The 27,795-nt window shown below is 39.7% G+C and overlaps 1 protein-coding gene and 1 pseudogene across 2 annotated transcripts in view; one reads left to right on the plus strand and one right to left on the minus strand.

Moving 5' to 3' along the window:
- The window catches only part of Prkg1 (protein kinase cGMP-dependent 1), a 1,075,213-nt gene that overhangs the window by 707,414 nt on the left and 340,004 nt on the right, over positions 1 to 27,795 (plus strand). The gene's annotated exons all lie outside the window — the stretch shown is intronic.
- LOC129681924 (40S ribosomal protein S26-like) lies at positions 4,066 to 4,394 on the minus strand (annotated as a pseudogene).

Below are 27,795 nucleotides of genomic sequence, written 5' to 3' on the forward strand. Positions count from 1 at the left end.
AAAGAAAGAAAGAAAGAAAGAAAGAAAGAAAGAAAGAAAGAAAGAAAAAACCACAAAACCCAAACCTAAACAAAACAGGACAATACAGTGATAGCCTGGTCTTTAACAAGATAAGCTATTCCTGGAAGGAGGAGAGAGGGTCACCACACTATTATCTGAGGTCACAGCCAATGCTCCATCTTGTTCCATATGCTGTTGTTTTAGGGACACATAAAATAAATAGGCTAAGGAAGGTTGGCTGGGGGTGGAGCTTCTTTAATGGTACATCTGCAAATCCAGAAGTCATTTTAAGGAAGAGGGCTTTTCTGGTGTTGAGTCACCAATAGTTCTGTAAGCTTTTGGCTACTTTATTGGGTTCTTTATCATTCCTCCCTACACCACCCATATCCCTTCCAAACCCCCAACACTAGATAGGAGAGAAAGAAGTTTAGAGGGGAAAGGGGGTGTTGATATCATTAGACTACTTCTTGATAATTAGAAGTGTCAAGTTCCTTGGGGGAAATTTGATCTTCTTTGTCGGGATATCTCCAACCAGCAACTAGCAATCTAGTATATACTGCAAATAGCAACAGCAGCAGAAGCAAGGAACAGCCAGCAACAGCAGCAGGAACAAACAGCAGTCAACCGCAGCAACAAGGGCAACAGACGCTGCGGCAGCTCTCAGGGTTCTAGCATTTTCATACCTTCTCAAGAATCCCATAATTCCAAACACAAACTATCAGAAGCTGGCAAAATCACTCCTCTGCTAGAGCACGAGACAAATCATAGTCGCTGCTGTGGACAAGCTGAAGCAGCCCAAATCCCATACCCGGGATTAAAACAAAAACATATTCCTATAACATATTTCTGTATTTTTAAAGAAACCAAAAATCTCACTGCAGCAATACCAATAAACTCTTTGGTTCACTACCCTGTACTTGAATGGAATACTTGGGGTTTGTTAGTGTCCCTACCTGGGAAAAATAGACATTTCTTTATGTCTCCTAGGGACAGTCATGGGACACTTAAATTGAATATTATTAGCTGTCAAGGCTCACATTGTTTAACTAGATAGACTGTTGAAGCCTGGGATCTTTGAAGGATATGGGTGACTATTTGGCTTTGTATTTACTTTATAACCACTAAGGACATTGTAAATGTTTTTGAAATTTGCAACTATGGCCTCTAAGGTTTACCCTTTTCCAGGGACTCCTGGATCCTGGAAGATAACTTATAGCCAAAGCCCAGAGTTAATGGTGCCATGTGAGAGCCTTTTTAGTATTGCATGCAAGATGCCAAGAGGCTGATAGAACCTCGGTAAAGCCCTGGTGCTAAACAGTGACTCTGCCTTCTATGGTTTCCCTACTAATAAAGAGTTTCCTTCTTCCTTATCTCCATCACTAGAAAGTGAACTCCAAGGCTTTTTTGTTCTTCCCATTCAATCTCTGAATCAATAACGCTTGCATATACATTTAACATATGATTAAATAAATGTTCTATTTATATATATTTATTGGAAAGGAGGGTTTATTGTCCCTGGGTAACGTGAATAATATAGTTATTGTGATTTCACTGGGTATCATAATACACCTGGTGAGGAATATAATAGCCTTTTGAGCCTTTTTTCTTGTAGTCTGTAGCTAAGACCAAACCTTTCTAAAAATGTTATGTTTTGTCACCTCATAGTTTCTATCACTCTTGTCACTGCCAGAAGATATCATTTTACTCCTGGGATCTGAATAATAAGAACAAAATGACTTTGAATTGGAAAAAAATTTAAGCTACAATGTAATTTAATCTGTATACTTTGTAGATGGAACAATAGAATCTTGAACTAAAACTGGCTTACTTAAAGAAACAGCTTAGATGGAAACTTGGGTTTATGAATTCATAATCACCTGGGTAGTCCATCACATCTACCCTCAAGGTATAGTTTATTTGCTAATGAAATCTTCTCACTAGAGTAAGCTAAATCAAGGACGGATTAATGGTGTTTTCAGTCTTCGAAGAGGAAACTTGTACCATCAATTTAGCTTTGTATTCCTGTTCATTCTTCTAGAGTGAAGTTTTGAAACCCATCACAATTTTTTTCTTTTTATTCAATTTTAAAAGCTAGAAACATACTTTTCTTATAAATACTCTTAAAGGGTACCTTGTTACTTACTTACATACTAAGTTACTTACTTATTGAAACATGATATTACTATGTAGCTCTGGCTAGAATTTACTGTGTAGACCAGGGTGGCCTTGAACTCACAGAGATGAACCTCCCAAGTGCTAGGATTAAAGAGATGTGCCACTCAGTTTGTTTTCAATACTTTTATTCTGCATAATATTTGAGCTGGTATAGCCGGGGATGAAACAGTAACACAAAATTACTCATTTTACTGATGGGAGAACTGAGCCTGTGAATGTGACAGTTGCTCAAAGTCACCGAGCAAAGTCTGAAATTTAGCTGTCCCAGAATGCCAAGTGTCTTTTGTTCAAAATCTCCAGAGTAAAATTCTCTCCAGTTTTGATTGACTAATCATATGCTTCACTGTTACACAATCCGTGTAGAATATTCTTTAAGACTCTTGTTAAAGTTGTCATAACCTCTATGGAAACAGAAAATAACTATACACAGTTGCCTACGTATATCAATTTTAAGTGACAGGTGTGAGGTTGGGGTAAGGAAATGTGCATATTTTTGCTATAGTTTTCTCTTTTTTTGTTTAACATTGTCTCACTATATATTCTATGTGTTCTAGAGCTCACTATATATCCCAGCCTGACCTCTAGCTGAAAATCCTTCTGCCTCAGAATCCTGAAGGAGGAAGGGATAGGATGACAGGAATGTGTCACCATGCTTGGACAGAAGTTTACTATTTATTTTTATTTATTTTAGTCGCTTAAAACAGGGTCTCTCCACGTAGCACTAACTGTTGTGGAACTTGCTACGTAGAGCAGGCTGACCTTGAATTTAGAGGCGTCTGCCTGCCTCAGACTTCCCCAGACTGAAATTAAAGGCCTGGCCCACCATGCCCAGCTTGAAAGTTTGCACATTTAACAAGTTCTGAGTTAAGTTCCTGCTGCCAGGATGATCACAGTGTAAGACAGAAGATGAAGTATTTTAGATATTTTTGACTTACTAAATAGGAAGGATGTCTGGGCTTAAATCGTGGTTTCACCAGTCACTGGCTTGTAATTTTAGCAGAGTATCTTTAAAGTTAGGCGTAGTAATAAAAACCTTCACACCATGAAAAATCAAAATTAGGAACAAATAAAACAATAGCAAATATTTATTCAGTACATGCCAGCAATCCAAAGTATTTGACACGTATTAGCTTTCTTAATTCTCAACAAAATTCTATAAAAGCAGCATGGCTGTTTCCATCTTACAGATGAGAAAGAGGAAGCTCTCAGTGATGAACAAAGTCACATCCTAGATACTCAGTTAATGCTGGATGTTGGGATGCCACTCCCATATTCTGCGTCCCTCCTCAGCAAACTGACACTGATTCTCCCTGAGAATTCCATGGCGTGCTGATCTTGTCTTTTCAGTGCATCACTTACCATTCTCTGTTTTTGTTTTTTCCTGTAGCAAAGCTCTTCTGCTACATATCCGCGTCATTTTCCTTCTTGTACGCTTGTGATCCCCAGAATGTTTTCAGAAATGCTCAACATCATCATGAGCCTAATTGCTTTAAGTGATATACGACAGAAGGATGGCTTAGAGCCACATGAGCTGGCTAGGGAAATTTTCTATAGTTTGTTAGTCTGTGCCCCGCATCTGAGCAGGCATTGGGGTTTCTGAAGTGGATATTAAGGGGTTGATGCTTCAGGACCAGTGTCTTCTGTTCGTGGCTGGTTTTCACCCTCGTGATGATGAGTTCTTGAAACTTAGGCTGAGTTTCTTTCTAGATTAGGCTGGGTTCTATGATCTTTGAAGGCATTTATGGAGCCTTTCTTTCTTTCTTTCTTTCTTTCTTTCTTTCTTTCTTTCTTTCTTTCTTTCCTTTTCTTTCTTTCCACATAAAGTATAACTTCTATTTTATTTGCACAGATTTTTTTTTTCTGTTTTTCTGTCACCAGAGCTTTTTGTCTTTATGTGGGCTTTGGTGGAGGTTGTGGTGCAGCACCAGCAGGTCTAAATCATGTGTGCGTGTGGGGGTATTCATTCCTTCTGGGCTCCACGAGACTGATTCCTGACCTTGCTATGAATGGGGCAGCTCACACAGTGACGCAGCCTGACACAGAGCTTGGGAAGCATATAAGTGTCAAAGACACTTGCTTCAGATATGTCCCTGACAGCAGCGGCCTCTCCAGTGTTCCTTGTCCTTGGACATACAGGGGACACAGTTCGTGCAGCAAGTTAACGGCACATGGCCGTGGCCCTTTGTAGCATTTCCTTTGTTTCTTCTTTTTTTGATCATCTTGGAGCCAAGACTCGAAAGAGGACTAGGGAGTATTTCTTAAACGCTTCAGAAGAAACCAAGATTCTACTGTTTGATGCAAATGAAGGGACAGCTATACCCAATTCAACTTGCAGAAATCACATTCTGGACAATCAAAACCATGAAACCCTCTCTTCTAAACTTTTAGTAATTTACAAAAAAAAAAAATCTATAAAAGAATAGAGGCTATGAAAGCAGCTTTAGGCACTTTTGTCCTGTTTTATTTTTAAAGAATAAGTGGCGGGCCTGTTAAGCATTTAAGCTTTGCGCTTTAGTGAAGCTAAAGACACAAAACCTTTCTTAGAGTGAAGATTGACGAAAGTGGTATGGTTCTAGTTTGAAGGGAAAGAATGTGAAGAATAAACAACGAGATTCAGCCACCCTGCATTTTCAAGCACGGCTGCTTAAGGACCATTTTGTCATATCAGATCCATTCTCATTAAGCATGCCATGAGCAGCAGATAAATAGAAAAGTGGCCATTAATTTCATGTTGTCACCCACCATTTGTGCAAATGTCTCAATATTGACGCTTCGTAAAAAGGAAAGGCAGTATGATCTCATGCATTTGCATAATTATATGTTGATTTTTCAAAATGTTTATCAGCCCATGTTATGTATAGGAATCGCCACCCCCACTTATTTATCATGTTTTAAAATTCCTGAAAACAATTAACGTTTATGATTTATTGTTTTCTGGTTATAATGAATGTCATAGTTAAGGAGATCCTCTTTGGTCCAGAAGAAGGCAGGGTCCCCGCTGAGGGGCATAATACACTGACCCACCCAGCTTTATAGAGCTGAGTCTCCCTGGAAGCTGTAGGCTAATTTCTCACCCATATCACTGAGGATGCCTGCTTGACGCTCCGGGATTTAAAAAGCAATGTCTGTGTGGTGGATCAATGTAATATTCCGCCTTTTTGTTGTTGCTTTGAATCTTCCAAATTGCTTCTGTGCTGAGGCTTACCTCGTTTCTGTATCACTCGTATAGTGCTTAGCTGTGGTTCTATTTTGTGTGTTTTACACACAAAGGATGAAGCAGCTGGCTCTGAGCGCTCCTCCGTAACAAAATCTATTTTGTGTGAATCTTTTTGGAAGGAAACAACAGGTCATCAGAGCAATTAAAAAGGCGAGTCTCTTAGGTTTGAGACGTGAATAGTTCACTTCTGTTATACAGAATCCTCAATTCTCAAGTGTTGGTGAGAAATCTGAGAGAGAATCTGGAGCAGGCTGCTGAGGGAGAAGGTAAATATAAGATTAGACATGGATGCCTCCCGGCTGGTAGAGCTCAGGTGTCTTGGAATAGGTGGAGTCTGTGTTAGGAACACGAGTATTGAACAGGTGGGGTTGTTTCGTTTTGCTGGAAACAGGTTGGGGTTGTTTTGTTTTGCTGGAAGCAGGATCAACATGGTGTACGTAGCACTGTGGTTTCACTGAGGTGAGTTCCCAAAGCAGAGTTGACGAGCCTCTCCACACATCATCTGTGAGCTGGGTTGTGAACACTGCTTCCAGCGTGAGAGAAGGGGGTCAGTGATGGAACAAAACAGGTTCACCTCCCTCTGCTAGACATCATGTCATTTTGATGAAACCATTTGAGGAAGTCGGTCTGTCCACTTTGCTGAGGATGTAGTTGGAGTCATGGCAGCAGTAATTTCTCAACCAACACACAACTCGATTAAAAACGGAACCAGTCTCAAAGGCCTTGTTCTGTAAATCGTATGAGGCTGACTTTTAGAAAATGAGTAATGTCAGAGGAAGATCAAGAGCACTATTTGTAACTTCATTTTCATGGAATTAAGATGACCATTGGTATGCACATAAAAATGTCTGAGTGCCAGTATGCTGGCAAGGTTATTACTTGCTGCATTTCAATTACTGGAAAAAGTTTCTAGCATAGAATTTAGAATTTTGGAGTCAGTGTTTATAATACACACACACACACACATACACACACACACATACACACAGACACACACATAAATTTATCTCTTCATACACAAAATAAATATGAACTTTTAAAAAATATGGGGAAGGAATTGTTTCCTCTAGATTATCTTAATAGTCATATCATATTTAAAATTTACTCTTCGCATGTAGATTGAATAACAGGATATTTACACCTAGAAAGATGCCAGTTAAGCAGCACGACTTCTGCTATGCTATAAATATAGAGAATGTAAAATTATTCAGCAGTTTCTAGGGAATTTAATAAATTCTGTTTTCTCAGTTTACTGGAAGTAGTCCAATGGGTAAATATTGCGCTTTGTGTTCGCGAAAAAGTACTTGAGGTCTGGCCTGTTGCATAAACAAAGATAAATAAAAAGTTGCTGGGAGGGTAGGTTTGCTTGTTTTATTTTTAAAAGGAAATTAAATGTATAGATAAGCTCTATATGAACAGAGCCAAGAATGAAACCAGTAAAGGGGAACTATTGAAAGTAAAGGATGTGGGCCTCTGAGGTGGATCAGCGGGTAAAGGTGCTTGCAGAGCACAGGGACCAGAGTCTGAGCACTCGGACCCACATTTAGGAGAGAGAGAAGGGACTCCTTCAAGGTGTCCTCTGACACATGTACCATGGTAAGTGAATGCACATACACACACACACACACACACACACACACACACACACACACATATCCACTCACAAATATACACATACACACACATGAGCAAGAGAGAAAGAGAGAGAGAAATAATGCAATAAAAAATAAAAATTCCTAGTAAGGAGAACAGGGACTGTCTCTGACATGAACTCAGTGTCTGGCTCTCTGATCACCTCCCCCTGAGAGGGTGGGTACAGCCTTACCAGGCCACGGAGGAAGACAATGCGACCAGTCCTGATGAGACCTGATAGGCTAGGGTCAGATGGAAGGGGAGGAGGAGTTCCCCTATCAGTGAACTTGGAGAGGGGTATGGGAGGAGATGAGGGAGAGGGCTACAGCTGGGATACAAAGTGAATAAATTGTAATAAATAACAATGATTAATAAAAAAAAATTCAAAAACTATAATTCAGACATTTGAAAATTCCTAAAAATGTGTATGGTCTTGGTATACTTAATATAATCTTTATGCTACTATTACTTTTGCAATTAAATTGGGATATCATGGGCGCAGACACGTGGGGAGATTTTAGAATTTTGGGGAGCTGTTTTTCTGCTTTCCCCACCCCGTCATGCTCTTGAATGCCCGGTTTATGTTCTGACCTTATCTGTGTGAAAACATGAAAAAAAAAAAAACATAAAAACTCCATCACTGTCCTACAAACAACTGGTAGTAGCAGAATCCCACTTAGCAGGGTTTGTTGACATACTGTTTGAGTCAGTTAATGCTAGTTTATTCTTTATATTTTTTTCTAAGTAAAATTTTGCTTAGTGTGCAAATAAACGGTTTTGTTGTGACATTTTAAGACATACATGTCATATATTTTTCTTTCCAACTGCTTTCCCTGTCTGCCCCGTAACACATATGCACATCCATGTATATACATACATACATGCACACACACTTATACCCACACATGCATATACACGCATGCACATATATGCTCAAATACACACATACATACACACACAGACACAATTACTTGCTCTTGTCTCTGCTCCCTTTATATCTCTTCCTCCTCTCTCATAGCTGCTTTTTCCTTTCGTGTACATATCTATGGCAACTAATTTATATGTAGCATATATGATATGAAATTTTAATCTAGATTCTGAATCTGGAAGGAAACATGAAGTGAAATATTTGTCTGAGTCGGGCTTACTTCACCTAGCACAATAATTTCCAGTTTAATCCATTTTATTGCAAATGTCATGATTCCACTCTTTATAGCTACGTAAAATTCCATTGTGTTTGTTTTGCACTAGCGCTAACCATTTTTCCTTCAGTAGACTTCTAGGCTGGTGGATGTGTTGGCTATTCCCAGTAGTGTAGAAACAAACATGCCTCTGTGTATCGCCCTGGTGGGATCTTTTGAGCGTAAACCCACAAGTGATATACTTGGGCCAAATAGTAGTGCCCTTTTTGTTTTTCTATGGAATCCTCACCCTATTTTCCATAGGCTCAAATTTCTTCCAACAATGAATAAAAGTTTCTTCTTCCCTACAACCTTTTTGCGCTTCTTTGTTTCCTTGATGACAGGATGGCCATTTTGTCAGACAGAATTACAAAGAATATTTTAATTTTCATTCATTGATGGCTAAAGATACTGAGCACCTTTTCAAGTATTTGTTGACCATTTGTCTTTCTGCTTTTGAAAGCTGGCTTTTGAATTCATCATCCCATTTATTTCAAAAGCCGACTATAATGCTTATCTTGGTCTCACCTGGATCAGTTTTTTTTTTTTTTTTTTTTTTTTTTTTTTTTTTTTTTTTTTTTTTTTGTTTTTTTTTTTTTTTTTTTTTTTTTTTTTTTTTTTTTTTTTTTTGTCTTGCTGCCACCAAAACCTGTCAGTTTGGCCTGACCAGAGTTAATGAGAGCCAAGTGCAAAATGCTAGCTCTCAGAGGTGTGGTTCGGGGAAGACAGGAGTAATGAAGTGGCATGAGTGATGTTGGTGGAGCCTGAAGAGCAACCCGGGGATAAGTCATCAGTTCTCATGGGTCCACAGCGGCAGTTTAGCGTTTGTGTAAAGAGCACAGTCTGTGCTTATGACGGGGAATCAAGGGATGGGCCATGCTGAAATGCATGTAGCTGCACGTTTAGACGTCTCAAGAAAATGCATAGTGTGGGAAGAGCTGCCGACAGGCTCTTTGCAATCTTTCAGAACTGACATCACAGTCATGTCAATGAGAGCATAGATGATGGCTGTATTGATCTTAGATAGCTTTTGACAGAAAGAATGAGTGTTTTCCTAAATCATTGCTTTTATTTTTATTTGTGCTTGTGTGCTGGCATTCATGGAACTGTGTGTATATATGCATGTGTGTGTGTGTATGTGTGTGTTGAAGTAGACGGTACATGTCCATGTGCAAACATGTAGAGGCCACCCATTGTTGTCAAATGGTTTTCTCTGTTGCTCTCCGTTTTATTTTATTTCGGAGCCAAGGTCTTTCTCTGAACCTGCAGGTTACTCTTTTGCTAGGCTGGCTGGCCAGCAAAACCTCAGAATCTCCCTGTCTCCCCCCGCCTCCACACACACACACACCTAATTCTAGGGATAGAGACACAGGCTTCTGCACCCAGATTTTCCAGGGTCCCAATCCAGAGCCTCACGTTCAATCAGCAAGCTGTTTGTGCAATGAGCCATCTCCCCATTCTATTTTTAATGATTAAAATTAATTAACATTTTTGTTTTACAAAAGTTCCTGGCATTGGAACAAGAGTGATGGCTCAGTGGATTAGAGCACTTGCTGCTCTTGTAGAGGACCCGAGTTCAATTCCCAGAACCCACATGTTGACCCATGACCATCTCTGACTCCAGTTACAGGGCCGTGACACATCCTCTGGCCTCTGTGGGCACTAGGCACACCCATGGTGAATGTACATACTTGCCGACAAAACATACATGGAAAATAAAATTAATCTATTTTTTTTTTCTGAAATTGAAAAAGGAAAATCATTGTGATGTCATATGCCAAAGATAACGAATGTAAGATACTTCTTGATATTTATTTGAGGATTTTTACCTGCAGTATTTTTCTCCTTCTGTGTATTTATATAATAATCTTCATGTTATGTGCACATTTTTAAAGTGTTGCTGCTAATTTAACATTACACGCTGCTATTAAATCCTTTCTAACTCCTTCTGGCAGTCTTTGTCATCATGATCTCCTTTCCTGCCTGATTTTGAAGAACTCTGGGTTCTGTGACGGCAGGGGTTGGGGTAGGTGTAGTCAGAACACCATAGAATGAGAGGTGGCACAGCTTTGCTCTGTTCATTCATGTTCACTCACTATGTGTGGAGTGAGCACTAACTAGATTTTCTCAGACAATGGGAACCAGTGTCGGGATAATCATGGAAGAAAGTGAGACTGACTCGAACCCTTAAAAAGAAAATATGTGGTTTTTTCATAAGCATAATGTCACGGGGCTTACCTGTTCCTAAAGAGGGAGTCTACGGGTCCTTTGTCGTTTTGATGAAAAAAGATAGAAGTTGAACATTTCTAATTTGGCTAAAACTTTGGAAATAATTGATTTTTATCCTCCCTTTATAGCCATGTGAACATTAACTGGATCAAGATAGTGGAGCTGCCAAGGCTTTTGGAAAGGCCCCAAGGCCTGTTTCTGGTTAATCCCTTCTTCCCAGGATTCCCAGTGTTGTAACGTCTACCGTTGGAGACTAGTTTCAAGTCAAGTTACCCGATTGTTCAGTGTGCGCTGTCCATGGTTGAGTTTGTTCAGTTTGTATCTTGAGGAGTTATCTCTCTTACCGGGTATATTAACAGCTCATTTTTTATTACTTTGTTGCATTCTATTAACTTAAGATGCCAACTTGGTTCATCCATTTTACTGACAATAGACACTTGGCCCAGATTGGGTGTATTCCAGTCTTGCAGTTTTTTATAAAACCCTTTAGTGAGCAATCTTTTAGTGAGTTCCTGCTTTGATTTCTCTTAAATGTACACTTCAGAACAAAATGTCTGGGTCACAGTAGAGGCATACATTTAACTTTTATATATAGATCATATTTCACAGCGGATGAGCCAGTTTATACTACTGCTAAAATATGAAAGAGTCATGTTTCAAATTTTTACCAATATTTGTTACTGTGAAATTCATCCTTAAGCTTATCCGGCTGAGACATCTTAATAGATAAGAATTCACAAAGCCTAAAAGTCATGGTGTGCATGTACCTCATTAATACAGTTTTTAAGAATGATGCTCAAAATATTATGTATACTTATATATTAATTAAATAGATTAGTCATATATTAATTGAAATATTCTCTTAATTTATGGATCTATAAAATAGTTTTTTTGAAAAGATAAGAAATTAAGTAGATTGAGACCCCAGAAGAAAACCCACACGTTTATGATCTTCTACAAAGAAGCCAAAGGATGTAAGGTGTAAAGGACATTATCCTTAAATAAATGACTTTTGAGAAACAATATTCTCATGCATAAGAAGGAAACTGGACCATCATTGCATGGCTTGCACTAATTACACTCAAAATAAATTGAAGACTTGAATGTAAAGCCTGAAAACCACAAATCTTCTAGGTGAGAAGCATAAAGAAAAGCTTCCTAATATCAGTGTGCACAGATAATTTTTCTTTAGCAGGGAGCTCCAAATGCTTTGGCAAGATTAGCCCAATGGGAGTGAGTCAAACTCAGAAATTACTGCCAGGGAGAAGAATCAATAGAGAGAAGGAACAGCCACCTGATGGGAGAAAGAATTTAGAAACCAACATCTGCTAAGGGACTAAAATGCACAATACCCAAGAAAGACCTCCAGTTCAGTCATAAGGAAACAAATAACCTTGTTTTGTTTTTTTTTAATGGATAAAAGATCTAAATAGACATTTTCAATAGAAGTCCCAAAGACAGTTTACAGGCATGTGGAGGAAAAAACCTCACTGTTAATAATTACCAAGGAAAAGCACACCCAAACCATAATGGATTATCCCTTAATGTTCCTTCGAATGGTTGTTTTCAAAAAGATGAAAGGCAGCAAGTGCTAGGAAGGACATGGAGAAAAGGAACTCCTGTACTGCTCTTGCGAATATGAAATGGTACAGCCATTGTGGAAGGCAGTGTAGAAACGCCTCATAAAACCATCCTATAGTTCACCATTTTCATTTCTGAATATATATTCACATATATGTATTTATTCACAATATGTTCATATATACATATGTATGTATTCATATATATATATGTTAGTCAGTTAAATCAGTATCTCAGAGAAATGCCTTCATGCCCAATTTATTCCAGCATTTTATTTATCCACCATAGTTTTTACCAGTTTATTCACCATAGCCAAGGTGTAAGGTTGATCTAGAAGTACCTAGGAAGAAGCATAAAGAAAACTTCACATAATTTTATTTTGTATATATGCATTGATGATATTATTCAACTTTGGAAAAGAGGAAATCCTGAAGTTTTATAGCACTTCAATTAAAGAGCACATTGCTAAGTAAAATAAACTAGACATGGGGCTCCGCCCCTGGATGAAGAGCTACAGGCAACTGAAAGCTGCTGAGAAAGGGAGAACTCATCTTCCCAAGGATGAGCTCTCTAAGTGTGTGTGTGTGTGTAAATGGTAAAAGAATAAGAGGCCATGAATTTGAAAGACAGTAGGATAGGAGGGTCTGGAGCTAGGAGTGGTGATGATGTAATTATATTTTAATAAAAAATATAAACCTACCAGACATGGAAACCTACCAAACCTACCAAACCTACCTATGATTCCACATGTTGGTAGAATCTGAAAACATTGAATTCATAGAAACAGAATAGGAGGATAGTTTCCAAAATCTGCTTAAAGGGACAAATGTTGCATATCTGCTAAAGGAGAAGGGAGGAAAGGAAAAGAAAAAGAAGACGGGAAGAATGTGGACAAGGGCGACTTGTTTTTTCATCAGCTCCATGGATGGCTTTGCACAGTTTTCACAAGGGCATCTCTGCTTAATGAGCTATGTTGCAGGAGCTATGGTGAAATCATTAACTATCTTGGTGATAGCCATCGTTCTCTGTGTGTGACTAGGAACTTGCCTTGGTCTGGGTTTAACCGTAGAACACTTTTAGGGAGGCACGATTTAGGTGCCACGCCACACGTTTCTCTGTGCTGTGTTTCGCATGTGCTTATATAATTTCGCATTTACATTTTTTTCCTCAACTTTACTGTCTGTTAAGGTGAATACAAATACCCAAGGTCCATAAAACAAAAATTCTCTGAGATTCCCCAATAGTTTCTCAGAATATAAAAAGTTCTTTAGAACAAAATATTTCAAAACTTTAAAATTAAAATTAAAAGTGAAGAAAAACAAATAATAAATTAGAATTTCAGAAATAATTTTTTCTCATAATAATATTTGAAAGCCAGGTAATGTCCACTTATGGAGAATGGGTAAGACTAAGACCACGTGAAAACATAAAAGGTCTTTTTTAACCCCCCGACAAGATGAAAAGATCTTGAGAAGCTAAAAATTCCTTCACAAATTTCCAGGTTTGCGCGTTTGTGCTGTAGTTCTTAGAAAAGTGAGCTGGAATGATGTTTTTCATGCGCTGCTGGGATGATCTCCTTCAATTAAAATGTAGAAATTTTTGAAGAGAGAGAAATTTTTTTGTGGGAAAAAGCTGAGCTTCTAGGAACAGAGCTGCACATTCGTGGGGCAATCCATTGGTGTTCATCGCTTCTGTGCAAAGCTGGAAATGGTGGCATCGCTTTCAGATAGGACACGATCAGGAACCTGAACTAGCTGCAAATTTCAAACTTAAGCAGCTGATTTTTTAACACAAGCCACAAGGCTTTCAAATCTTGTCAGCAGAAGGTCATCTCCGCTGTCTTTATATTGAGAATATGAAATGTGAGGGCTCCTTTCTTCTCAGCCTCCTCGGCTCTCAGTACATCTGACACGTGTCAGAGAATCCACCTGTGAATTCACTGTATCTGGAAACTGTTGAAAGTTTCCTGAAACATTCTGATGTCTGAGACAGGTGAAGGCCCAGCTTTAGTTCCCTATTTCGTTAGCTTCTCTGAATCCTGTGTTACCATAGAAACAGAGAAAGTGTTTAAAATGCCAGGAGCATGCCAGCATCCCACAGAGGTGGCCCTCTCCTTGTCGAAGCACAGTCTGCACACACATTCTTGTTTAGAATACCCTAATTCGTAGTCCATGTGGTAAGTTCCTCCTCAGATTCAGTGCGAGGGCAGCACTTGTCATATTCCTAGGCAAACATGGATACTTAGTCAGACATTAAGAATCACAGATTCCGGGACTGGCACACATGATCACTGTTCATTATCTAAGCTCTTCCTCCAGAAGTTTCAAGAATGTTCCCACGTGGGGCCGCCAGCTGAGAAACCATGCTTTCAATTCAGGAAGCTTTGGGGTTTACTTCATATTAAAACTAACCCTTTCTCAAAACCGCAAAGAACAGAGTGGTGGATAGAAAGGGGCGGCACTTTGAACTGGTCACAGTTGAACTTGGTCTCGAACACTTCCTTTGACTTGTGTGTTGTGTTAAAGTACGTACGAAATCAGGAACTTAATTTCACAATGGGGAAACTATATAACATTGAAGTTTCTTGTTGTCTTGAAGAACCAACAGTTGCAGATCCACACTTCCGAGCCACCTGATATCCTCTTTGTGCTTTGGCTCCTGTCTTCCTCCTAACACTCCTCTGCCTCTGTTCATTTTGATTCTCAACCTAACGGCACTTAGAGTCACCATGGAACCAAATCTCTTGGCAAGTTGGAGAAGGATTTGCTAGATTGGGCTGAGGTGGGAAGAGCCACTCCAAACGTGAGCAGCACCATTCTGTAGAAATACGCACGTGTGAGGACCCCAGATGGAGGGAGCCGGGCACCTGCAAATCCATCTCTTTCTGCTCCCCGGCTTCAGATGCACATGAAGACCTGTCTAGGAGTCCTCATGCGTTGACTTCACCGTGGGTGGTGGATTGCATCCTTCAGATAGGAGCAAATCTCAATTCTTCTTTCCTTGCTTGTGTATCCACGTGAGAATACAACCTCCATAAAAACAAACAAACACTTTCACGCTGTGTGTGGTGGAGCACCTCTTATCCCAGCACTTGGGAGACAGAAGCAGGCAGGTCTCAATGAGCTGGAGGCCAGCCTGATCTACAAAGTGAGATGTTGTGCATCCAGGACTGCACAGTGGGTTCCATTCCACAAACAAAATAAAATAAAATAAGATAAAAGAAAAGAAAAAAAAAGAAATTTCTTTTTTAGAAAGAAATTTAGCCTTAACTTTAATTTCGTTTACAGTAGTTTTTGGTGTATGTTTTTCACTTGAAATTTTATTTTTTGACCATTTTTCCTCTGTTAAATTTTATATTCTGATGTTGTGAGTGGTTCCTTGACTTTTATGGATATAACTATGCTGAATGAAGTAAGTGAGTGCTTATAGTAGTAGATTTGCATCTCACACCATTGCGAAAATTAAAATGTGAATTGTGGAACTTGTCATTTGAATAGCAATTATATTTTGGATAGAAAGGGTTTTCTTAGATCCCAAAAGCTAATGGTTTTCTGCTTTTTGTTTCTTTTTCAACTCATGAGAGAATGCCCATTTACTTGCAATTAATAAGACTAGGTCACACCGATCCTAATGTCAGTCATTAATGTTGAAATTAATTGTATGTGTCAAACACATACGAACTTTTTCTATATGCAGTGAAAACTAATGGCACGAATGGAAGCAAAACAATAAAACAGTTTGGGATTTTGTAAGTCTCAGAACCATTGCATGACGTTTCTCATCTTCAGACCAGAACCAGCAAACTCTTCTTTCCTTTCATTTGGTCATTGATAGTCAGAGGTGTAAGGCAAGAGCAAAAAGGCCAGAATAAGGATAGAATAAATACTACGATAAGAAAACAAATCATAATAGGTGTTTTTTGCTGAACAGAAAAGACAGTTTTGAAGACTGATTTTTCACAGAGTCAAGATCATATTAGGTAGAGAAGTTTGCTCAGCAAAAGCATATATGAGAAACTGAGTGGATCATTTGTTTTGTTGTTGTTTCTTTGAGATAGGATCTTATGTAGTCAGACTGTCTTCACATTAGCTCTGTAGGTAAAAACGACACCGAATCTCCTGGTCCTCCTGCCTTTACTTCTCTAGTGGAGGTTAAAGGCATGCACCAAGCCTGACTTAAGCCAGTTGCTGATCTTAGCTGTTATCTGTTTCTTGTCACCCAGTTCCCATGCCTGCCATGCTATTAGATGCCATACCCGCAGGCTTCTGAATTCCTGCTCACATACTTTCTATGGAAATGCCAGAGAGAATAATCTATAGTGAATTTGGTGGGTGGTAGATATACTGAAGTTCTTTGAGCAGGTGTCAAATTCTAGCTGTGCAAGAATGTATACAGATTGCAGCTTGGAGTGAACAGAGTCTACAGCAGTGGAGGGCCAGTCTTCAAATCTCAAAACCATCCCATCCCTGGAATCTTAAGAATGAAGTCCTCAAGACAGGCCTGCCTCCCTTTGTGACTGCTTGGCAGTTGGTGATATGGGAGAGTTAGACAGAGAAATCAGAGATGTTTGCAGATGAATCCTACAAATATAAAATAGTGAACTTAGGAAAATGGTATCACTCAGTGGTACAGTTCTAGAAGAGCCTATAGAAGCCATCATGAATTCTCTGTCTTCTCATCTGTTAGGTTTACTGGGCTAGTAGAAGGAGAAACTTTGGTGGTCACTGTAGCTCAGACTGTGGTGATTTCTTTAACAACTGGCGATAATGTAGATTATATAGAATTAGTGTAGGATAAGAGGGAAGCTGCAGCGTGTCACTCTAAATGTAGTGCTTAAAAAAAAAAAACTCCAACAGAAAAGAGTAATAACATCTTACCATCAAAGATCTTTCTACAAGCCTTACCCCACACATACATTTATTTAGAATCTAAGTTAATAAAATACATGGCAAAAGAAAAATGGTTACTTTATTTGGCAGGTGAAGGTGCTAAACAAGAGAGACCCTGCCTCAAAACTGGATGGAAGACAAACGTGATACTAAAGGTTATCGCTGTGCCTCCACATACAAACCATGACTTGTATGCCCAAACACACACGCCCATGTGAACAAAGACACACACCAACAAATAAAAGTAGCTGAAAGCTGTGTGTCATTAAAGCACATGCCAGATATATGAACTTGTCAGACTTTTCCATCTGAAGCTCTGAGTTTTCGTTTGGATGAATGGGGCCTGTGCACAAGTGGCTTTTGTGTCACTGGGAATGAGGTTGCCTACAGAGCTATGCAATCTCGAATCCATCCTTCCTATAAAGAGAAATGAGCATAAAGGAAGGTATCTATGTATCTTCACCTGTTAATTATCAAAACAGGAGAGCTTGCACTGTTTGGGAGGTAATTTATATCTTAGTAAAATATAATATAATAGACAAGATGTGAAGAAGCTTCCGTCTTCCTGTTGCTTAAAAGAAAAGACTGGTTTTAAAAATGACACTTATTTTTTAAATTTAATTTTATTTACATATTTATTTATTACAATTTATTCACTTTGTATTCCCACTGTCTCCTCCCTATGCCCCTTAACCCCCATCCCTTTTCTCTCCTTATGCTCTTTCCCTAGTTCCCTGATAGGGGAAGACCTCCTCCCCTTCTATCTGATCCCTAGGTTATCAGGTGTCATCAACGCTGGCTGCATAGTCTTTCTCTGTGGCTTGGCAAGGCTGCACCTTCAGGGGGAGGTGATCAAAGAGCCAGCCACTGGGTTCATGTCAGAGACAGTCCCTGTACCGCTTACTAGGGAACCCACTTGGAAAGTGAGCAGCCAATGGGCTTCCTTTGAACAGGGGGTCTAGGTCCTCTCCATGCATGGACCTTGGTTGGAGTATCGGTCTCTGTAGGTCCCCCTGGATCAGGGTATTTTGGCTCTGTTGATCTCCACAAGGATCTTCTTATTTTAACTGATACATAATAATGTAGCATGGTTCATCTCAATGGATACCTGGTGAGATGTGTGTATGTGTGTATGTGTGTTGAGCCACCCAACTAGTCTCCAGAGCCCGTAATTTCCTGACTCGGTAGAGATGCAGCGTTTCTTTAATCTAGCTATAAATGCTGCCTGTAAGTTTTGTTTCAGGCTGTAAATGGACATAGCTTATTTATGTTTCGAAGTCCACTTGTACTGTGTGATCTCTCCAGTACAGACTTTTATTGAACTGCTTTCAAAGCGTTCTCTAAAAGCTGTTTATAAGAAACATTTAACATTTTCAACTGTGAGATCATACCCCTAGGAATAATTACTAATTCAGTGTTAAAGTGTTTTACTGGTTTTTTTTCCCTTTATCAATCCCATTAGCTAACCTCTATTGCATCTAAGATCATTATTGATTGAGGTTTTTTGTTTTGTTTTGTTTTATCAGACTAATGTATGTTTTCCCAACAGTATTCTGTTTTTAAAGATAAATGTCACAGATGGAACTTAGTAAGGACTGATAGGGAAACTGAATCTTCTGTCCTAAGGAATATTTAAAAGTAACAAAAGCGTTATTTTTTATTCATACATGTATTCTGCTGAATCAAGTATCCTCTGTAATTTATCTATGAATAACTGGGAAAATGATCCAAACACATTTCAAATAATGTGCCATTTAATTTACTTTTTTTTCCTGGTAACAGAATCTCACACATCACTGACAAAAAAAAATGTAGAAAATACAAGAAATCATAAAAAATAAAATGAAAATAATAATCCTCTTTAACACTAGTACCTGGATGAAACCACTGACAACATTTTGGTTTGTTTTAACTTGTACTTCCTCCATCCTACATGAGAATGTAACTGAGCTATTTGGATTATCTTCATAGAAGAAAAGAAAATCAGAAAACAAAACCAGCACAAGTCTAAAATAATCCTGGAATTTGAAAGACAACCAGAACAGTTACAAGGCTCAATATACTCCTGATATGTTCACTGATATGTTATCCTTGGCATTCCCTAAATTCCTCAGGTGACTCATCATTCTAAGGGTAAGCCTAGTTTCCCATTTATCTCTGCATCCTAGCTCCCAGGATATAAGAAGATAACTAATGGTTTCTATCCTCTCCTTTTAAAAGAGGAAATTCCATTTCTTTTATATGTATATCTCCTTGGCCAGGATATATTACATAGCTGGTATCTGAGTACAGAGTGGGCAATCCAAGAGAATTTCAGAATGAATTAAAGGAAAACATTCAATTTTTTAATTAATTTTTTATTTTTTATATTAATTACAGTTTATTTACTTTGTATCCCAGCTGTAGCCCCGTCCCTCATTCCCTCCCAAACCCATTCTCTCTCATCTCATTTTTATTGACAGGAATCATCACTAGATGGTGACCAACAGGTGACTTAAATTTGTGTTTACTTTGTCTGTGTGTGTGTGTGTGTGTGTGTGTATACAATAAGAATCTTTTCATCTAAGCTCACATTTCCAAATAGGAAACAGTTGGTTTCTGTGAGCCAATTGAATTTTTAAGGTGTTTTAAATTTTTTTCCAACATAATTTTTTATTTATTATAATTTATTCACTTTGTATCCCAGCTGTAGCCCCCACCCTTGTCCCCTCCCAATTCCCCCTCCCTCCCTCATCTCCTCCCATGCCCCTTCCCCAGTCCACTGATAGTGGAGGTCCTCCTCCCCTTCCATCTGACCCTAGCCTATCAGGGCTCATCAGGACTGTCTTTCATAATCTTCCTCTGTAGCCTGCTAAGGCTGTCCCCTTCTCAGGGGCAGGTGATCAAAGAGCCAGCCACTGAGTTCATGTTGGAGACAGTCCCTGTTTTATGGTGTTTTTAAGTGTTTAAAAATAATTAGCTATTTCTTACTTTGAAACCTGTATTAAGTGGTACCAATGTTTCATTTGAAGAATATAAACCAGTGCTTCTCTGGGGAGGCTGAGAAATTTTCCCATGCTGTAAGATTTGTGTGTAATGGAAACTGTTATGAGTCTGAAAGCTCATGTTTTAAATCAGTGCTTATTGCAGAAGGCCACAGTTAGTCCCTTGGAAGGGAGCTGATTAAACACTTCCATGTGCAGGGCAAATGCAACTTCTCCTGACGGTGCCCGGTTCACTTAATCATCATTAAACAAATGGCCATAAAATGTTTTCTGCAAGGAATAGAAGAGCAAATATTCTAAAATTTGTAGGTCAAGATGTTCTATCAAGACACTTATAATACCCCTGAAGAAAACTTATGTCACTCAAAAGAAGACAAATATGCTTTCTTTTAAACTGTTAGACACATGCAAACCAGCATTAGCTCAGGGTATTCCACAATCATGTGGTAAAGCTCTGTTTAGCTGGCTTCTGATGGGAATGAACCTCAGCAACGCAGTTTCTACTCAGTCATGAGATGACAAAACATAGCCTTGTAAAGAAATCTGGAGCGTGGAGAAATGCCTCAGTAGTTAAGAGCACTGGCTACTCTTTCAAAGGACGCTGGTTCAGTTCCCAGTACCCGCATGGCAGCTAACAACTACCTGTAACCCAGCTCCAGGTGATCTGATGCCCTCTTCTGGCTTCCACAATCGCTGCACGTACATACGGTACATTTATGCAGCATGTATACATCTATGCAGATAAAACACCCATACGTATAAAATAAAACCAAATCTTGGAAAAATAAATTGGGGTTTCTCAGAATCAAACAACATGTGAAAGAGAATAATTTTTCTAGGTCCTACTAGAATCATGTGGGTAAAAATCTGGCCCTCTCATATCACTGGATGCCACGTCCTGTGATTTGAAGGTCCGCTTAGGAATCTACGAACAAGCTCATGAAAGAGTGAGACTATGTCTGGTCATAGGATTTATTTCACTTCAAGTAAAACCGATTGAAGGGTCGTTTTCCTGTTAGACAATCTGTAACCTTCGCATTTAAAGAGAAAATTAGGAAAGATGGTGTTTTCAAGTTCGCTTGAAAATAGAGACTTTTTCAGAAAGTTTAGAAACAGCGTTTCTAGTCTCTGCTCCGTTTAAAGGGTATTGCAGCTGTTTCTGTAAATAATGACTGAGAGGCTTCAGTTGCCATGCAAAGGATGGGTGTCCTGTGAAGTGTGTTAGTCATGGTTGCCATCCCAAGGGCGGGGATTGTGTGAAGCGTTTTAGTCATGAGAGCAGAACCTCTGCTGGAGGGGTCTGCCCCACTGCGTTCTAGATGCAAAAATGAGGAATGGATTTCAGCTGGAGCTGACAAATAAGGGCCTTTGTGGAAGGTGAACATGAAGAACGACATTGTTGAGTTTCCTGGGTTTTGTTGGCTAGGGGTTGGAGCATACATTAATTACAGTTCTATTCTGCTGGGTGTTTACAGCTTGTCAAGCATAACTGGATGTGAAATTCTGGTTTCTGTAGTAACGGCAATAGTCATGCATGTGCCAGCTGTATAGAATAACCGAGTCTTGGTGACGTCAAACACTCTGAACACTTACGTAGTTATGAAGTTGCATTCCACCCAGATCTTTAACTCAAAGCCCATGGCCATTCCGCTCCGCCATATTGCTGCATCTTGAATTTAATTACAACCCAGAGGACCGCATGAAAGCTGTACACTGTGTCTTCATTTGACTGCTTTAGCAGAATTTTGGCAGTAAGAGGGATATATTATTCCAGGCTGGGCTAGAAGCTGGGTACAGACATTCAAATTTCCTACTCCACAGTCCTTCAATAGGCTAATAAATGATATATAATTTTTAATCTGAAAATTATTCAGGTCATGTGGTAGGCTACCATAAGGTAGCTGAGAAAATAAGATGTTTTCCATCCTTTGTTATTGAGGCATGGTACCAAAATATATTGAAAGGGAAGAAGAGTGTTGAGTTCCCAGTTAACTGTATTTAAATCTGAAGGTTGTTGGGAGGTGGAGGTAAGAAGGTCGGGAGTATGAGGTCATTCTCAGCTGTGTATAAAATCTGGGGCTAGCCTGGGCTTCATTAGATCTTGTCTCAAAAACAGCAGCAACAACAGCAAAACTCCAATCAAAATAAAATGAAGACTAAATATAAAAATCATTGAAGTAAAATATATTGAAATAATTTGTTGTGGTGGTACACCTTGCTTTGAGGTGAAAGTTAACATCTAAAAGTTTTTGAAGGTGTTCTCCACAAAATATTTAAAATAAAGTCAAGACCTCAGAATGAATTTAGGGAATTAAATAGCACGCTTTATTGGACATCAAGGAATAAGTGGAAATACAAACAGCGTTTTGTTAGCTGAAGGCATTTTATGGTCTGGAAATGTGTACCTATCTACTTTCAGCTCCTGCTGTTGGCCCCCACAGAGGTTTTAATTCCTGCCACAAAGCTCGTTTCCTCTAATGCTCACCGCCGCTCTTGTTCTCTGCAGCCTTGCCATGTCTTTCCTGTTGCCCATATACCCTTATTCCCTTTCTGCTGAGCTAAAACCCCAGACTTCTCACCTTCCCTGGGAGTACTGGACAGCTAGAGCAGGGCCTGCTCTTCATGACCCCATGACCTGGATAGACTTGCCTCTTCAGTGAGATTTGCCACGTCGGCCTGGTATTTGCTCTGACAGTCCCATTACAGAAGGATATTTTTGAGAGCAGAAAAGATGTCTTTTGTCTCCATACCTCTCTGCTTAGTCTCTGGTACCCCTCAGCAAGTATTGATTAGGTAACTTAATGTATTAAGATTTTCTTGGCTTGTGATAATGCGTATTAATTTCTAATTCACCCTGAGTTTTGCTGTTAGACAAGCATTTAGATGGTACATTGTCCCAGCATGGGAGGAAGTGTTATTCCAGTTCTTTGGGCTTTGCTTCATCCGATACTGTGGCCTCTTGGAAAGTCTGAAAGCCAAGTTCCCTTTATGTAGATGCTCTCTGTGTATTTGTATCAATAAATTTATGAAACTGACTGTAAACATTTAAATCATTCATTAGTTAAAAGCTATTAGAAAGAGATGGGATACAATTTGTAATAATCTTAAGTAATGGGTAAGATTTGGGAGAAAGTCAAAGGAGAGTATCATCTTAATGATGTTTGTGTCTTGGACTTTTTTTTAACTGGCCCAGAAGTTAGTTGTGATATTTTCTTGTTTTTGTTTCATTTTATAAAGAATAGATTTTAGTGCTCGATTTAGAAGCTAAAAGAAATTCAGATTTTAATCACAACATCTTTATTCCGCGTTTTTGCTATTAGGCAGAAAAATCTCTCAAAGAAAGTGTCACAGCAGTCAACCGAATCTGATGTATGTGTCTGGAGGGAGCTTCTCCCCCTGAGCCACAGATAGAGCTCTGTCTCCAAGGGATGCTGGTACCGTGAACAGCAGCCTCCCTGATGGTGTCTTCTGGTCTCTTTGGCCTCCTCCTCTGTCTCAGGGAGTGAAAGAAGGGATGTGCTGGGGGTCTTTTCAGCTTTTCAAGTTCTTGGAAATAACAAATGTAAGTCAGTATAGTTAGACAATTTGTAGGTAACCATTAGTTTGCCAGAGCATGAACTGACTCAGCAGGAGAAACGTGTGAGAAGCTGACATTTCAGGACTGTTGTTCTAACCACTGACCTAAGGAGGCTTCCCTTCCTCCCCCCACCCCCTGCCCCAACCCCTCTTTGCTTTTTCAGTAGGTGCCTGAGTAGATATTTCCGGATTGTAATCACACTTGAAATAAAGATGAAACGCACATGCTTGATTTATTAAACACACAACTATTGCCAACCTCTCCAGTTTATTTCTGCACTCAGTTTCCTGTTGTGGAGTTTTCACTTTCATGTGCAAAGTAATTGGATTCGGTAAAAAATAAACACGTCTACTCATTCCCCTCGGGCCCACCCCTACCACGTTTGGCAGAAACACTTAAATTCAGTTATCTGTTTGGCGCGCAGTCCCCATGTTTGTATTTAGGATAAGAAGGAGATGGGAATGGTATGGCAGAAAATTATGACTCACTGACTTTATGAACAAGCAGTGTTTCTTCTGAGCCGCGGACGGAACTCGCTAACCACATCCTAACAACCAGGTGGACAGCCGTGTTGTGCAGGGATGTAGTTTTGATGTGGAAGTTTATGCTTCTTGGAAGTCACAGTTTTTAACCGCCACTCCAGGGAAGGCTTGCTGTCTTCCTGCAGCAGGTGGACGCCTGTCTTCCTGTGGGGCTCCTGTTGTCCATACCAGGAATCTTCGACTGTAGCTTTGCTCTGACCCTGTCCCGTGACTGTCACTCTGATAACGGTAGGGAATTGCTCCATTTGGGCACCGTTTATATTGACCTATAGACATGTCTTCCTGTTAATTTTTTTTTTCCTCAGAAGCCAACCAGTCTAGCGTTATGGCTAAGAGATGGAACCCATAGGTTTCTTTCCTAATCCCTGACAGCGTCACTTTCACTGGCAGAGCTCAGTGAGTGCTGGCTCCGTGGTCCTCCCCAGCATTTCACATCTAGTTTGAATTTAGATCAGCAGTTCAGGGAAGAGTTATTTGCCAAATGCAGGTGGCAGTGTGGCGCTTTTCTCCCCGATGTCCATCTGTGCAGCACTCGGAGACTTTGCTAAAATGATAAATTCATGTGTCTGCTGAGAAGCAGCTGGCTACCAAGAGCAGTGGTCTGTGAGCGTGGGAAGCAGCACTCTGCGACAGAGACCACAGGTGGCAGCTGATAATGAGGCTTCTGTGGATCTTAAGGGGCCTGGGAAGCTGTTTGATTTTGTTTTCTGGTTTGTTGTGTTTTTTTTTTTTTCTGCTCGACCAAGAGATTTCTTGTTAAGCTAATGTCTCCTTTCCTCAAAGACATGTTGTGTCATTATAGGTAAGATCTTTACTCTTCAAATGTGACTGAGAATTCTTTTAATTCTGACACAGCTTACAATTCTGAATCGGCCAATCACTCTATGAATGCTGCAGGTCCTCAGAAGGTCTGGAACATAGCTTTTATGGAGACTTTCTACGTGTTCGCTGAAGCTGCTCTTTTAAACAGAAGCAAGTGTACTACAGAGCCTACAACACGTTTTAGGAAGCAAATATCAGATGTTAGTCAATAAACAGTGCAGTTAAAATACAAACTCTTTTCTTTTTTTTTCTTTTTGGTAGGGATGCCACATTGTGAATCCCCAAATTTCAGAGCAGGGTAGATATTAGACCATCCTACTCTCATCCCCCGGTCACCAAACAATGGATGGTTTAGTCAAACTGTCCTGCCACACCTCTGCAAGTCCTTCCAGTGGTAAATCGCTTACTTCCTCTCAAAAAAACCTTCTTCCGGTCTTGTTGCAGCCTAATTGCAGCGAGTGAGTCTCCCTGTGTCAACTTAAAAGTGATGAATGTGAGATTCTGTTTCTATGCAACAAGCACGCGTTAAGAGTGAACTCTGCCACAAACTGAGACCAGGGCTGTGTGGAGAAAGTTTAAAGCACAGTCACCTTCCCCAGGGAGTTCACACTCAACAGGCAGCATGGGGGACACCAAGAAATTGGAGTAGAGCATGGCAAGTGTCATGCTGTGTTGTCTAAACAGGTTTTAAACGATTGTTACCTAGAGATTTGTGGGGCATGCACAGCTTTGAGGAGATGCACCGTGTAAGGTCAGTCTGGAGCAATGCGCTATGAATTCAGAGTGTTAAAGTGATGAGAGATTTAAAAAAGCAGTTATGTTTATTTTACCCGTATGCATTCTTTACCTGCACATATGTAAATGCACCATTTGTATGCCTGGGACCCGTGAGGGTCAGAAGAGAGCGATAGATTCCCTGAAACTGGAGTTATAGGTAGTTGTGACCTATTACGTGTGCGCTGGGAACTGAACCCAGGTCCTCTGGAAAAGCAGCAAGTACTCTCATTGCTGAACCAGCCATCTCTCCAGCCCCTAATGTAAGGTATTTGAAGTGAAATGTCTTTCTGCCATGATTGAATTTATTCAAACAACAGTGAAATTCAAAGTATACTTTTCACACTTTGCAATCGTATGTGTACTCTATACCTTTGTAGCAGCACTTCGAGGGACCTTGTTCCGAACCTCAGCTAACACACATTGGACATGGGGCAGCCAGACTCTTTCATCCTGTAAGGGGTTCCCAAGTCATGCTCGGATTCACATTTGCTGGACTTGCATACAGTATTTGATTTAATCCTCACATCAGTGTTCTGGCTTAGAGCCTGCAGCTAGCATTGCCTGTCATGGTTTTTCGGGGTCTACCGGCTACAAACGAGTGAAGATGATAGTCCAAGCTTACTAAGGCAGAATTGTATGATTTGTGTCCCTGAAGGTCAAGCTCCCCACTGATGACCGAGGACTATGAGGACATCTCTTCTAGGATAACATCTGACTTACACAGACTTAAGCCAGTGAAAGCGGGCTATTTGCTGCGCTAGAAGCTAGCTGGAGGCGGAATGCACCTTCTCATCTCTGCTTTTAGTTACTTCCTTCCAGCTTTTGTGAATGGTGCTTGTGGTGCTGCTCAGTGCCAGCAATCACGTTTCACGGCACTGGGGTGTTTTTGATTCACTACTCAAAAGAGGAAAAGGTTTGTGCTATCTATTTGAGTGACTTTCATGCTGGCTAGGGATGACTGCGAGAATTTTATGTTGAGTTTATGTATGTATGTGTGTGCATGTATTGTATGTATATGTATTAGTGTATATTTATATATGGGAAGCTCTTCAAAGAATTACTTTTATAGAGTACACATGTATGTCATATGCTGCATGTTGCAGAGTGGCAATCCTGCTGCCATTTAACGTTTCCTCAGTGCTATATCTAAGCCTTTCTCTAAAAAAAAAAAAAGAAGCAATTTTATATTTTCAATTAAAAATTAGAATATTTTTTGTTTAAAGCTTTGGTGAATGTTGAGATCAGGTGATCACTGTGAATAAAATTTGAGTTCATATCATCAGTAACTTTTATAGTTATACATATTTTAATGCATTGGTTTTAATTTTAACTTTTGGGAAATTGGGGACTTTAAAAGCATTACTAGTTCTTTAAGAGTTTCGTACAACAAGCTTTGGCCATATCCACCACCCCTCCACCGTCTCTTCCCAGATATATGCCTTCATTCCACATAATGTATTGTTAATCCTCTAAGACCAGCTTGTGCTGCCCAAATATTCTTGGAACCATGGGCTTCACTGGAGGATACTTGACTTACCAGGGGCAACACTTAGAGAAAACTGTCTCTCTTTCTCCCAGAAGCTAACAATTGCAACACCTTTACGGTTACAGGTGTGATTATATACCTAATTCCCATCTCCATGTTCAGATTTGGCCTGGTGTGTGCTTGCACAGTGCATTTTCACACACTGTTGCAACCATTGAGTTCCTCTGTGCAGCTGTCTTGCTATGTCCAGAAGACAATGTTGCCTTCTTTTCCACCTCCTTTGTCTCTTATATTCTTCTGGTCCCGTTTTTTCCAATGGTCCCTGAGCCTTGGGTGAGGGTGGGTGTGGGTGACAGTATATTCGTTCCCTTTAGGAATGAACATTCTTCAGTCTCTTATTCTCTACATAGTGGCTGGTTGTAGGTGTCTGTGTTCATCACCATCTGCAAACAGAAGCATCTTGGATGAGAGTTATGAGCTGTATAATGATAACTCATTAGAGATCTGTTTAACTATGTTATTTTAGCAGAATAAAGAGGTAGGTTCTCTCCTAGGGTTTATGAGCTGTCTGGCCCTATATTCTTGGCTTGATAATGGTGCCAGGTATGCCTCTCATCTTGAGGAGTAGGACTTAATAGGATCAAAAAATAGTTGACTCCCAATTTAATATAATTGAAATATTGATTTTCTAAGAATACTTACT

Source organism: Psammomys obesus, unplaced genomic scaffold (assembly GCF_907164565.1).
Source record: "Psammomys obesus unplaced genomic scaffold, mPsaObe1.curated_primary_1811, whole genome shotgun sequence".
Taxonomy (NCBI): domain Eukaryota; kingdom Metazoa; phylum Chordata; class Mammalia; order Rodentia; family Muridae; genus Psammomys; species Psammomys obesus.